Below are 8,460 nucleotides of genomic sequence, written 5' to 3' on the forward strand. Positions count from 1 at the left end.
TTGTGTCAGGTTGTCTGTCTGAATTAAGCCTTCTTTATATCTACCTCTTTTATTATATTTAACAAAGTGAATCAAATTTGTTTCCATGTTTGTCTCCCTTAGTAGACCACAAACCAATGCTTCTTAATCTTAGCTTTGAATTAATTTTTTAATAGAATAGGTTGGGCCTAAATATCTGCATTTAAAAAAAAAGTTTCAAAGATGATTCTGATGTTAGCGAAGCTTGAGAACCATTATGTTAACCTTCCAGAGGATAAGACTATCACAAGACTTTATAATTCTGGGGATGACATAATGTCTCTAAACTCACTGCTAAAGGTAAATCAACAAAATAGTACTTTTTTCTTATAGTTTTCTTTTACAATTATTTTGATTATACAAATATTTTTTAGTTCTGTCATACACATTTACCTGAAACTATCACTAAGAAATTTAACACTCATAAGACTTCAAAAACAAGGACTTTACAATATTAAATCTTCAATATCTTTCATAAAAATGAAACTTGGAAAATTTCCTTAAAGGATCAAATTTAAATTACTGCAATAATTCTTGAAACAGATATAATGATGTACATAATTTAACTGTTATACAATTCTCAGAAAAAATAAAGCCACACTTAAAAAATTAATCAGTTTCATTTACAGTTGAATATTAAGAAATGCATATGTGAATAACCGTAACAACAAAAGAAATTTTTCTTCTTCCAGAGACCGAGGTCACTGCTAATCTGATTAAATTCCATACTTTTTATTTAGATGTAACACTTGCACTGTGCTTCAAGAAAACTTCTGAAACTAAATGAGATAGAAAGCTATCATTTGCTGGTTCATTATAATATAGAGAAAAGAGTCTGAAATATGAAAGGAGTGAGAAGAAATGTTGATTTAACCACAAGTAAAAAGTACTAAATATTCAAACAGTCTGTTCGGGTTCCAAGTAAGAGAAAATTTGAATTTGCTACCTGAAACTGTTGGTACAAAAATTTTTTTTTTTAAAGCAACAAAGATGGCATTAAAAACATTCAGTGTAAAAAGAGTTAAATTATTTCTTAGTGATAGGGTCATTACTTCTTTCTTTCTATCTATCTATCTATCTATCTATCTACCTACCTACCTACCTCTTGATTCAAAAAACAAACAGAAACCATTTGTTCCTATACAATATTCTGATTTTTATGTCCAGAAATCTGAGTATTACCCCTGCCTAGGTACCTACCTTATCTATCTATCCATCCATCCATCCATCCATCCATCCATCCATTTATTTATTCTTATTTTGGGTGAGACAATCCTTAGTTGACCTCACAGATTGCAAGGACCTTGTCAGCTTACAATCCCTTATTTTGTATTTTTTACGCCTACAGCACCTGGTCATCTTAGGTGGTCTCCCATCCAAGTACTAACCAGGCCTGACCCTGCTTAGCTTCCAAGGTCAGACGGGATTGGGCTTGTTCCGGGTAGCATGGCCATAGATAGGTCATTACTTTTTATAAGTAGCTACTAAAAACAAAAGCCTTAAGAAAATAAATCAATGCTTTAGATTTTGATTGTTACTGCAGCAGAAATATTTTATCTGCAAATTGTCAAGGTCGGCATTTCTGTATCTACACAATAAAGATGGGATATAAACCACAGCAAAACAGAAAATACTATAAAACATAAGCAATGACTAAGAAGAAAACAACAAAAACACCTAGGGAGGGTGAGTGAGGCAGAAACATTATTCGTTTTATTCATTTAAAAAACTGTGGTTTCCTTACGATGTATGCAAATTTAAAGATCCTATGCTTATAAGTCTTGCTATGAAAAGTATTCTTTAAAGTTAGCATTTCAAGAATAAAAAGATGTAACTTAGGAATGGTCTCCTCTATTACCAAAATTGTTAATTTTACTTTTCATAAAAATAATTCTTATTTTAAGTTGTTTTGTTAAAAAAAATCAGAAGTGCATTTTTAAATGCTTTTTCAGTATTTATGGAGATAATTACATAATTTTTCCTTAGATCTCATAATGTAACAAAAATATCAATACTTGTTTATAATTGTTTTCAGCTTATTCAATATTTAAGGAAGCCCAGTTTGTTTTCTGATGCAGGAAGAAAGCTGTTTCCAAATAACCAAATAAGCATTGTGTAAGATTACTCAATTACACATGTCAAACAGAAGTATATAACATATTTGATCTAATTTACTCTTTATTTTCATTTTTACAAGTAGGCTTTAGTAAAAGATGAAAGATTTATACAATGTGAAGAAAAACCAGAGTACTGAAATTTTCTTATAAGTATTAAACATACCCAAATTAGCAAATTTTTTGATTTCATCCAGGTTCCCTTTTCACAACTCACACCCAGACAATCTTATCCACCTAAGGATTTAATTGCCACATTCTAGGACTCCCAGATTGATCCCTACAGCTCAATCCTCAAACCTGAGCTTCAGTCCTGCCAAGCCAACTTTCTACTAGGTCCTCTCTACTTGAATTCCTCAAGACCTCTACCTGAGCTTAACAAAAACAGAGCTCAAGCTCTTCTTTCCTCAAATCTGGTCTTCTTTCACAGCTCTCTAATTCAGTGCGCGAATGGCCCCACCACTCATCCAGTTACTAAACCAGAGACTTAAGATCTCTCCACGCTCCACTATCTCTAAAGAATGATTTTTATCTCATAAATCCCTCAATTCTGGAATATCTCTTTCCACTTCCCTTGACTCCATTCTGGTCTAAGCAGACTCTCATCATCTAAACTGGTCTCCTTGACTCATTTAATCATGCCGAACACAAGTGATCTTTTTATAAGTTAATCTGATCATGCAGACCCTGTTCTTGTGAATAAGATTTTTAAAAAATCTTTAACAAAGTCAATAAGCCAATCCCATCTCTTCAGCCATATTCCTCCTCCCTACTCTCATTATTTTCAATGTTCTAACCTAAGCCTTCTTTCAGTTTTTGAAAAGCAGACAATAACATTTTTTTTTATGCCACAAAGCCTTTGCACCTACATTCCTAGTGCCTAAAACATTCCCACATATCCTTCAGTTCTTAGATGAGGGGTCAATTCCTCAGGTAAGTTTCCTAATACATTGCTCCCAAGTCCTCTTACATACATTTCTATCAGAGCATGAGAACTGTAGTAAGTTATAGTTTGTAATCAAACATTTACAATTTAAAAAATGACTGTGCAAACTGTGTACACTGTAAAAAACATGACAGGCTTAAATAAGTAATTTTTAAAAACCTATTTACTACTTTCTAGAACAGAGAAGTCAATCTTACATTTCTTCTTCATAGACATAAATCAGTGCCATGCTCTAGAGCAGCATTGTCCACTTGAAATACAAGTTGTATACACAATTTTAAATTTCCCAGTAGCCAATTAAAAAGAAACATGAATTTAATTACATTTTATTTAACCCAAAGTGTCAAGAATATTTTTATTTTAACATGTAATCAAAGTAAAATACTGGCTTTTACATTAGTTTTCAAAAATTGGTGTGTATTTTACACTTACAACATTGGACTAGCTTTATTTCAAGTGCTACATGTGGCTAGTGGTTACTGTATTGGACAACAAAGTTCTAGAAAATATTCTATTTCCTGTACTTAAGTAGTCAGAGTTATTTTAAAAAGAGCATTAAGCAATTTTAACCTCATATTAAAGAAGAACATGTCTCTCATTTAAAGCCTTCAAAAAATTTAAATTATGCAAACCTGCATATTTATTGATCATCTGAGATTACAGAAAGATGACTTCTCTCAATTCCTGCTGACAGCAGTAATATTGTTATTACAACCTTTTGGCAAGCAACTGGTTTTTCCTTTGACTTAGCAACTCCACTTCTAAGACTCAGTCCTATGGAAATAACCAAGGACAAAGGCAAAGGTTTACATCCATATGTGTTCAGAAATGCTTTTCTATGATGGCAAAACTGGAAAACCCCAAATAATCTCTAAGAAATAGCAGAGATAACTTAAAACTCACTGGATGGCATTCCACACAGCCATTAACAATAATCATGTTTTAAAGAATACTTAATAACATGAGAAATGACCATAATTTAATAGTTAAGTAGAAGAAAAATCTATGCAATCTGATTCACCCATGTATGTGTATATACATATACGTATATGAATAACATATATCCAAGGGGGGGAACAAAACTAAAAAAAACCCAAAATATTAACAATTACCTCTTTGCAGTGTGATGACTAGTGATATATTTCTTCTATTATTCCTTTTAATATTTTTTGAGTACTACTATGCACTAGGCATTAAAAAAGATGGGTCCCTGCCATCGAGAGGCATACCAGTTTTCTTTACACTTTTCCACACTTTCCAAATTTTCTATAATAAGTATATTACCCTTTCATAATCTTAATAACCATAAAAATAACATAGAATGGATGCTAATTTTGGCAAATCAGCTATAAAGCAACATTTTGGGCTCAGCTAGGGAAGAATTTGAATATGGCCTTGAATACTGGTTTAGATAAAAGTTTCCTGACATGGTAAGAGGAGTCTAGTTCACTAAAACAAAACTAAAAACCTAAAAAAACAGTATGTTCAATAAGATTCATTTTGGTAAAAAGGGCACACATATATGGAAAGATATGTACTAAATAGTTAACAGTGGGGATCTCTGGGTGGTAGAAAATTTTTTTTTTCTATAATACTCCTGTATGCTTCTGTGCTAAAAGACTTTTTAAAAATTAAAAAATATATATACATCCACTATTACTTAACTTCTACGACATACAAAACTTCTAGATTCAATAAACAGCAGAACTGAGTAAAAGGAGTCATCGCCTTAAAAAAAAAAAACCTAACAATTAAGGGGAACAATTAATACAACAGTAAAAGTAATTAATGCAAGGTAGAATATAAATATAATTTGGAGTAAAAGGTAGTTATAAGGACTCTAAGATCTCCCCTGACTAGAAAGAGGAAGAGTGATGAAATGAGGAAAAAGCTTCATGAAGGAGAAAGAATTTGAAATGGGAAGAATCTGAAATTAGATAAAGTATGGGGCAAATGTCAAGGAGCTGGAAGTTACACAATAGAGTTTGGTTAGAATGCAAGATATATGAAGGGAGTAAGGCAGTATGCCAAGCGCCTTGAAGTTCCAGAAGGTAATAACTAAGTTTTTTGAGTTTAGCAATGAGTAAATTATTAAAGGTTCCAATTTGAGAAACTGTCCCACCACTTCTCATCACCTCTATTGCCACTATCATCTTGTTTCAAACTGCCACCATCTCAGATTAGCTGCATCACTGTAACCACTTCCTAACAGAATCTTCTTCTACTCTTGCCAGATCCTTTTAAAACATAGATTATGTCATACATCTACTAAAAACCCTACAATGGCTTCCCATCTCACACAGTAAAAAGCCTGCACCACTGGAATTTCTACCAAGTTCCTACGCCACTGTGCTCTCACCCTCTAACTCTGATTACATCTACTGTTTCTCCACTTGCAATTTCTTGGATATTCCAGGCATACTTCTGCTTCTACCACTCTTCCCATTATTCCATCCATCTCCTTCAAGTCTTAAGACTTCTCTGACCCAATCCTATATGAAATAGAAATTCCCACCAACCTCCCACCAACCCCTGCTCAATGTCGAAGTCTGTACTGCTCTATTCCCCTAAACTGATTCTATTTTTCTCCATAATACTTAACATCATCTGTCATCTCTATATTTGTCTCCATATACATACATAAACAAGCATGTGTGCACACAAACATATATAAAACTGAAGCTCCACAAGGGTTTTTTTCCTTGTTTGTTCATTTCAGACACATAGAACAGGGCCTGACATCCAGCAAGTGCTCAATAAGTATTTGTTGTATGAAAAAAATAGGAAGAGAATACATGGTGTTAGTATTTAGTGGAATGGTTTGTGGCATATTGTAAATATTTATACAAATAGAATCTACAGTGAATTTATTCTAATTTACTTGATTTTTCTCTGAGAACTATTCACCAAAATAGTGCTTGTAAATTAAGCTTTCAGTATACAACCTTTAAATTATTAGCAGTTTATCTTTGCAAAGTTTACTTAACTTAGTTATTTGGAATGGGTGATGGTGACTAAGGAATGCTAGGACAGAGTCTTAAATCTCCTTTTCTTTATATTTTATTCCTCCCAAACTAATGAGTAATGACTCCCCACCTCCCAGATACTGTATACTTTTACACCTTTTCCCTTTCTCAGGGAACAGATCTAATCCAGACCTATGAGTCCCTATCCTAGGGTAAGGCCAGAAATAGAAACTAGGAGTGTGATGCAGGGTTGTTGAGATGGTTGGCAGCAATCAGAGGAGAGCCAGGCAAAGGGAAGTTATTGCCAAGAAACCTCAAGAGGGCAACGATACTTAATTTAAATACTTTCAAGTTATAGGTTCCTTCTATTTTAAAAGGAAGTCAACACAAAATAATAACTAATTCCTTCCCCATCCTCTTTTAAAACATACTATGCTGAAAGACATAGCAATACTTAAATAGCTTTTTAAGTGAAAAACTTGAACTTTTTAATTATGATTTCATACCTACAACAAAGTTTATGGGGGTAAATGTAAAGAATGATCAAGTATCCACCACCTAGCTGTGCTGAATCTTAATCTTTTTACCAAATCTGCTTCAGATTTATTTTAAAGACAGTAAAGCTATGGTTGAAAACCCATGGCCCTCCCTTCCTAGATCCTTATCCCTCTCCAGTTCTCCAGAAGTAACTTTTATTCTGATTCACTATCATTCCCATGCATGTTTTTATACTTTTGCTACATATTCCATGATTCCAAGAAAATATATTGCATAATTTTGCGTGTGTTAATAGTATATTATTTCCTGTCACCTACCAGCTGTTTGACTTTAGGTGAGTTACTTAACATTTCTGTGCCTCACTTTCCTTTCTGAAAAATGGGGATAATACTATCTACTAGCTTATAGAGTTGTGAGGATTGAATGAGTTAATACACTGTAATAAATCACTTAGAAAAGTTATCTCGCTCATAGGAAGCAGTGTATATCAGTTAGTAATTATATAAAGTTGCAAAAGGACCTGTGTTTGTGTGTGCGCACGTATGTATGTATATATGTGTGTGTGTATATACAAATGGATTGAGAAAAGATTAATTACCAAAATGATATATGTAATCCAGATAATACCAAGTATTTTCAAAATTGCATAAAAACTAGAAATACTTTAGAAGTTCAGACAGGTAAGGTTCACTAGCCTACTTAAAGAGAAATTGAAAGTGCTTACAAATGGTTGGTAACACTAAATTAGAATACAAACGTTTGATTTAAATAATTTATAACTGTTTAACAATACCTAAATACTTAACGGCCTCCTGTTTTGGGTGTAGGGTTGGGAAAGGAGTATAATCTGTCAATATAATGCTATTTAAAGACTTCTTAAACTGTTAAAGGAGGCGCTTAAAATTTCACACAAAATTAAACATTGATACTGTAATTTTCTAAATTTGTTTTTAACTAACAGTAAGCAGAACAGATTAATATTTTAAATGACATAATATGATTCACCTAGATTATAAGATTTTCGTAAAGGCAACTGGATTCCGTAAAATTTATCAATGGAATTATGGACACATTATCTTTGTTGCGATGTGGGATTATTTTTATAACAGTCTCTAGATCAAAACCTTGGAAAACATCAAGACTTAAATGCTCTACGTATTTTGTGAATTCTAGTCAACTTTAGAGCTTTTTTAAGATTTAAAAATATATCTATGCTTTTAAGATCAATTAATATATCTGGCTGATACAAAAATAGAGGAATTAGGTCTAATGAATATTTACTAGGTGCCACTTACTGGGCTAGACGTTTTACACAGGATCTTTTAATCACGGACAAAATTAGAAGACAACCAAAGATACTTTGTTTAAACACGTATACTTCCGCAAAGAGTTAAAAATGACTACTACAAAAGCCAACATTCAAGCCAGGAAAGCGCATAAAATGTAGATAAACTGTACAAACTTGATTAACACAATTGTGTTGAAACATTGTTTCCCCTAGAGTTAAGCACATATCTGTGTCTAAAAGGTTAACTGAAAGCAACAATTAAATAACATCAGGGATTAAACTGTCCCCTCTTCCCATCCTCCAAAAACCAACCAACCCCCCCCAAATCTCGAGTACGATATCATAGCTAGTTTTTAAAGAGAAGATTAAAGTTCAAAAGTAAAGTTCTACTTTCTTCTCCTAAAGTGAGAACTTTGCTTTTCATTTATCTTCCCCGTCCCCTGCCGTCTACTAATAAAATATTTACGAGTTAATCATTTCCTGGCTCCAAAAGATTCAGTGGGAAACCAAGCTATAACTTGCATTAACCAACAAGAGAAAAACCTAGCCATGCTCGGTACTTTCCTAATGAAGAAAGGGTCCTATCGCCATTCACCCTATACTGTGTCCCTTAAGGGCCCAAGCAAGACA

General features: G+C 33.1%; 1 protein-coding gene and 1 pseudogene across 4 annotated transcripts in view; both read right to left on the reverse strand.

The window, feature by feature from the left end:
- Nucleotides 1–8,460, reverse strand: part of AFTPH (aftiphilin) — a 62,959-nt gene that overhangs the window by 53,162 nt on the left and 1,337 nt on the right. The gene's annotated exons all lie outside the window — the stretch shown is intronic.
- LOC111732395 lies at nt 1,358–1,476 on the reverse strand (annotated as a pseudogene).

Source organism: Pteropus vampyrus, unplaced genomic scaffold, assembly GCF_000151845.1.
Source record: "Pteropus vampyrus isolate Shadow unplaced genomic scaffold, Pvam_2.0 Scaffold453, whole genome shotgun sequence".
Lineage (NCBI taxonomy): Eukaryota > Metazoa > Chordata > Mammalia > Chiroptera > Pteropodidae > Pteropus > Pteropus vampyrus.